The sequence below is a fragment of the Sorex fumeus genome, unplaced genomic scaffold, assembly GCF_029834395.1.
Source record: "Sorex fumeus unplaced genomic scaffold, SorFum_2.1 ptg000044l, whole genome shotgun sequence".
Taxonomy (NCBI): Eukaryota; Metazoa; Chordata; class Mammalia; order Eulipotyphla; family Soricidae; genus Sorex; species Sorex fumeus.
The window spans coordinates 24,167,081-24,173,290 of NW_026606101.1; positions in this window are offsets into that span (position 1 = coordinate 24,167,081).

The following is a 6,210-nucleotide window of genomic DNA, read 5'->3' on the forward strand; positions in this document are numbered from 1 at the left end:
CATATCCTTGCCAAGGCCAAGTTCCACTGCCTATGTCAAGCTTTTGAAAACTGCGTATAAAACAAATTAAGCTTACAAACTTAGTGGAATATTATGAAATACTAATTTTACAGGTGCATAAGAGCAAACTGCAGTTCCAAATACCAGAATGCCATTAAACATAATGCACTCCGTATGCAGGGGCGGTTAATTTAATATTAAACCAATAAAACATTTACCAGTGCCAGTGAAGGTTTTGGTTGTTGACAGCAGGGTAGGTGTCCCTCAGCCATGCCGTCTTTCTGTTTGCAGGCCAATTTTACACAGCTGCTTTCTTCTGGAAATCATGCCTCATTTGAAGCCTTTGCAAGTATGACAAATAGCCTCTCTAAGCCTTAGCGACGGTGGGGAAGCTTGAAAATATTTAGGAACATTTATTAGCTAGAATATGAAACAAGATTTAGTTCAAGGACAGTCTTTGACTGTGTAGAGACCTCATTATTTTAGGAAATGTTATTTGCTCTGATATGTATATCCTTAGCAAGGGCACTTTGTGAAATTATCGCCCCGAGGGCAATGCTAAATGCAAATTGCTTAGAAGTGCTAATGGTAAAATTAGAATACAATCTGATAAACACAGCTGTTTGGTGACAATGTCAGTCAACTATTGGTTTTCATTCTAGGTATAACAGACATAAGATAGGACATAAGATAGGCAGAGAGCTTTGAAATACAGGTATTCTGAGTTTATTCGGAACGAAAGGTAAATAACTGTAGAGTGAAAGGCAAATGAAGTGTGAACCGTGTCCTTTAATGAAGCCTGAGGTATACAAAATGAAGGGTGGCAGATTAAGTCCCGATGTATACCCAGAAGCTGAATTTTGTAGCAGACACCAAAGGAGGGTTAATGTAGGAAACTGGCAGTGGGCAGGACTAGGTTAGATGGTTCTGTGAACATGATCGGGAGGGCATAATTTGAGAAAAAGTGGACTGACATTGATGAACAAGAAAGTTTATGGAGGTGGTTAAAGAAGGAATGTTTGTATAAAATGAATAGAGAGTCATTCACTTAGAGTCTCTAGAACAATTTATTTTTAACAGAAAACTGCAAAGAGGTGATATGACAGAACTTTGGGGAACTTGAAGGTGACATAAGAAGGAGGGGTGTGGGGAATTTCCATTTTACTGTATCCTTGACCTGGAGGGAATTGAAACAGGTACAAGGTGCTTAGAAGATTAAGTAGACACCTAAACTGGGTTGGAATTGGCAATGATAAAAAGGAATGGAATGTTTAGGGAAACATTTTGAAGGAAGCATTATGGGATCTGAGAAGTTATTGGGTACAGAGAGTGACATATGGACAGGTCCAGGCGGATTCTGGTATATTGAATGTCAGCATCTTGAAAACAAAATTTAAACATTCAAAAAGGAAGCTGATTTAGATGAGGAAAGATGAGATCAATTTTAGACATGTTAAAAAAATCTTTGTGGCAATTTTTACCAGACTTTTTGGAAAGCATGGCTGAAACTTCAAAGAAACATGGATGTAAGTGTTAACATTTAAAGAAGAGGTATTTGCTTCAGCTATAGAAATCAATAAGAGTTTTGAAAAAGCCTGAAAAATGAAAGCTCCAGTGGATTACAGACAGAACTCCATTTCTTGGTGTTTAGTGGAAAAAGGTGAAGTGAAGTCAAGGATAGATATAAACAAGAAGTGGCCCAGGTGCTGGTAGAAAAACCAAACCTTTGAGAACTGAGAAATAGTCATTGAATTTGTGAAAGAAACAACTATGAGACTCCATTGGTAGTGTTGGAGGAAAGAAATCAATTTTTGGAGGTTAAGGAATAAGTGGCTACTTTGATCTTGGAAGACATAAAAAGGAGTCTCCACTTTTGAGTATAAGCTGAGAGAGAAACAAAACAGATGTTTTGATGTAAAAGTAGCAATTAAAGGGACTTATTCTTTAGACTAATGACACGAGCTTTATAAAAGAAATATAGATTAAAAAAGTTAAAGACTAAATAAGTGCTAGAGTACAAGCCTTGCTTATATAAGGTTCTGGTTTAAACCTTGAAATCCGATTCCTCCTTGAGCATCTCCAGGTAAAATCTTGGAGAGCCTTGTTGCTGGAGTGCTCTGTCCATAAAGAAAAAAATATTAACAGAATTCATCAGAGAGGTTATCGTTTGAGAAGGTAAAGAACCAAATCAAAAATACAGAATATGGCTACCAAATCAACAAGGTTATTTGGAAGAAAAACAGAGTAGCCCTGTGAATTAAATATTCTCAGTTATAAACAAAGCTTGGCTTTCTATTGGCAGCAAAACATGGAAAGAACTTAATCTTGACTAAAGTTTAGTGTAATTGTTTTGAGAAGATTATTTGGACCAGAAGAGTTCAGTGATTTCTTCTCACTCTCCTGAGGCTTATTAATGACTGCCTGGAGCAGATTGTTTTGAGAAGGGTTTCAAAGGTACCTTCAGACTCAGCTGTCAGGATCAGCATGATGAGTCAACAAAGTCTGCCATGAACCAGGGATGAAGACTGGCAGCTCTAGAGTTGCTAGCAGGAAGAACTCTTAAGCAATAATGAAGAGCCCAGTTCTTCTATAGCTGGCTTCAGGGAACTTGTTTCTCATAATGACATAGGGATGACAATGAACAAGGGAAGAGTTGAGGTGGGGAAGTTCAGGAAAGTAGACTCAGGGTGTGGAACAACAAAAGGGCTATTGGTTAGAGCTTGCTAGAAAGGCAGGTGCTCAGGTTTCATGTCAGATCCACTGATGTCAATTCTTCATTTGATCAATATTCCAACTAATTCAGTTGCTCATCCATCCTGCATAGCACACTGCAGTTCACAGTAGCCTAACAGTGGCATTCCAATAGTTATCCAACTCCAAAATTTATCCAAGAAATTAAGAATGTTTATAAACTTAGGGGGTTTTAAAATGTGATTCCTCAGGAAAATTGTATCCACCCCCCCCCCTTGCCAATTGTTAGAAATGCAAATTACCTCACTCCAACCTGAATGCTCTCAAATTAGAAACTCAGATTTCAGAAGGCTTTGTTTTAACAAAATCTCCAGGCAATCTTCTAGTGCCCTAGAATTTAAGAATCTTCGTTCTAGGGGCTGAGGCAATAGCACAGCAGCTGGGGCATTTGCCTTGTACATGGCCGAATGGGGTTCGATTTCCAGCATCCCATATAGTCCCCTGAACACCGCCAGGAGTAATTCCTGAGTGCAGAGCCAGGAGTAACCCCTGTGCATTGCCTGGTGTGATCCAAAAACAAAACAAAACAAAAAAAGGAATATTTGTTCTAGGTAAACTCAGTGAAGTTGCAGGTACAGAGGTTAAGAACTGTTGAAGGAGGTAAAGAAAATAAATTAGTTGAAAAGATTAGATTCATAAAAATAGGTTTATAAGGTTGGAATCAAGAAAGATGATAAAAGTCCAGGTAGCAGTAAATTTAAAAAATTAAAAATAAATGTTACTGTGTCTGGCATATCGAATACGTCACAGGGACCTTGCCAGGCTCTGCCGTACGGGCGAGATACTCTCGGTAGCTTGCCGGGCTCTCCGAGAGGGGCGGAGGAATCGAACTAAGAACTTGATCAACCTTAACTTTTTACAATTAGAGGACAGAAACTTCTCTTGAAAAATGCAAACTCTAAGGAAGGGGTTTCTGAGAAGATAAAATCTCCATGACACACCATTTACATACTGCCTAAGAAACTGAAAAAATTAGAGTAGTACAGTCTGAGGTACTTAAGAGCCAGTAACAATGTTCTATTAGCAAAGCAATAATGTATGTTGAGCAGACTGGTTTTGTTTTTTTTTTGTCTATTATCATGTGTGTGAAAGTAACATGATTATTTTGTTTTAGAAAATCAGTTGCAAGGTAAATTCTCTTTTATCTACAGAGAAGATCCTTGGAACACTAATACAAAATTGTTCCATTCTAAGGTTGATTAATATTAGTATCTAGAGTTCCATCTAGCAGGGAAGACTAGCTGCTGTGCCATGCAGATGCCCGGTCAGGTGAAATGGCCTCTTAGCTTGGTGAGGCTATTTAATTACACCAAGAATTGTTCAACAGTTACTAATGTTAGTGGCTCTCAGGCTAAACAGCAAGGTCTTCAGGTCATTATCATCCTATGAGAAGTCTCATAGAGGGGGACCTGCGCTTTTGCTTCAAGAGTCAATTTGTCAAGGAGATGCATTTTTCAATGGGCCTAAAGCAGATCACACCTGTGAAAAGGATGTATTTGAAGATGAACATTCTAACAGTCTCCACCTATTTTTAGCAAATAGCTGTGGAATACAAAGATGACAGTATTTTATTCATTTTCTTCTTTGTTTTAGACATGACATTAAGGGGTGATAGTGGCAAAAAATCAGCAGTGATGAGATCATTTTGGCTAAGACCCCAAAACACTCGTAATTTTTTCATAAATTTTATTTGTATAGTTCTGCTATTTTGTTTTTGTCAAAGCTTGTCATCAAGAATAGGACTATAGTTAGTTTCCTTTCATTTGTTTACTTATTTAATTTTTAGAAATGAACAAGACAAATGAATTGTAAACAGTGATACCCATGAGCTGCCAACAGACCTGGTGCATGGCTGAGGTTGGCTTTTCAGGTTTGGTCTGAAGCCCTTGTAAATTGACATTTATTTTTAACCTGCCTTTTATGAAAGCAGGCTAGAAAGAGAACCGTATTTGTTCAGTCTTGCTACATAAATCTTTGTTGGGGGATTTGTTTGGTATCCTTTTCCTTTGACTGAACCAAACATGCCAGGAAAAAAAAGGTGGCTGAGGGAAATGATAACAAATTATTGATGAAAAATTCAAAACAGTGTCATCACTTTGAGCTGAAGGAATCAGATCTAAGGTAAAGAAAGTTGAAATCAGAAAGGATTCAGAAAACTTCCATGACTCATGATAAGATGGAAATAAAACTTCAGGGCTTGTGTCTGTAAGTCTGATGTTCTGATTTTTTTTTAATAACAAAATGCATCGAATCAATTGAAGTAAATTTTCTTATAATATTTATCTGGACAGAGAGAAATCTGAAAATACTCAGGGTCTTTTTTTTTGCTTTTATTTGGGTCATACCTGGCGATGCCTGGGGGTTACTCCTGATTCTGCACTCAGGAATTACTCCTGGCAGTGCTCAGGGGACCAAATGGGATGCTGGGAATTGAACCTGGGTTGCCTGCGTACAAGGAAAATGCCCTATCCACTGTACTATTGCTTCTGCCTCCAAAATCTGAAGATACTCTGAAGTTAGGTAAATAAATTACTTTTAAGATAAATACACACACACACACACACACGCACACACACACACACACACACATATATATTTATGTATAAAGCTACTGAATGTACCTGCCCACATGACAGAGTCTGGCAAACTCCCCGTGGCATACCCAATATGTCAAATACCAGTAACAATGATGGGTCTCATTCTCCTAGCCCTGAAACAGCCTTGAATATGGCACTTTAAAATCTCAGGGCTAGGACGAAGGAGATGTTACTGGTGCCTGCTCGGGGCAATTGATGAACAACAGGATGATCGTGATCATGATATAAACATATAAACTTATAAATACATATATAAACATGTATATATGTATACATATACATTATATATATGTGTGTATATATATATGTATAGTGAGGTTTTATTTGGGGAGTGGGGGAGGCCACATTACACCATGCTCAGGAATTGCTCCTAGCTCTCTACTCAGTGATCAGAACTCATGCTCATGGGAGAACTTGTAATGCTAGGGATCAAATCCAGGTCAGCTCCTTCATGTGCTTTACCCACTACACTATCATTCTGATTCCTCAAGTGACTCCATTGTTTTGTTGTGGGGCCACGCCCACTGATGCTCAGGGCTTATGTCAGGCTTTGTTCTCATGGGTCACTCCTGATGGTATCCAGAGAACCATATATGGGGCCAGGGATCTACAAATGCATATCAAGGAAGTTGAAGATCAGAAAAAGAAAGTTGCATTGGGAATGGGATGGCTTATTCATGCATCTTAAGTTAGGGGTTTCTGGTAAAATTTCTTTTTTATCCTCTGGTCTTATTCCCCTTGAACAAAAGCATCAATACTGACATGACCTGCTTTTTCCTATGTTCCCCAGGATAATTTTTTTTACTCTTGTTCTGGGAAGATTAATGTTCTGAACCTTTCTTATGAGGCTTCCAACATCTTC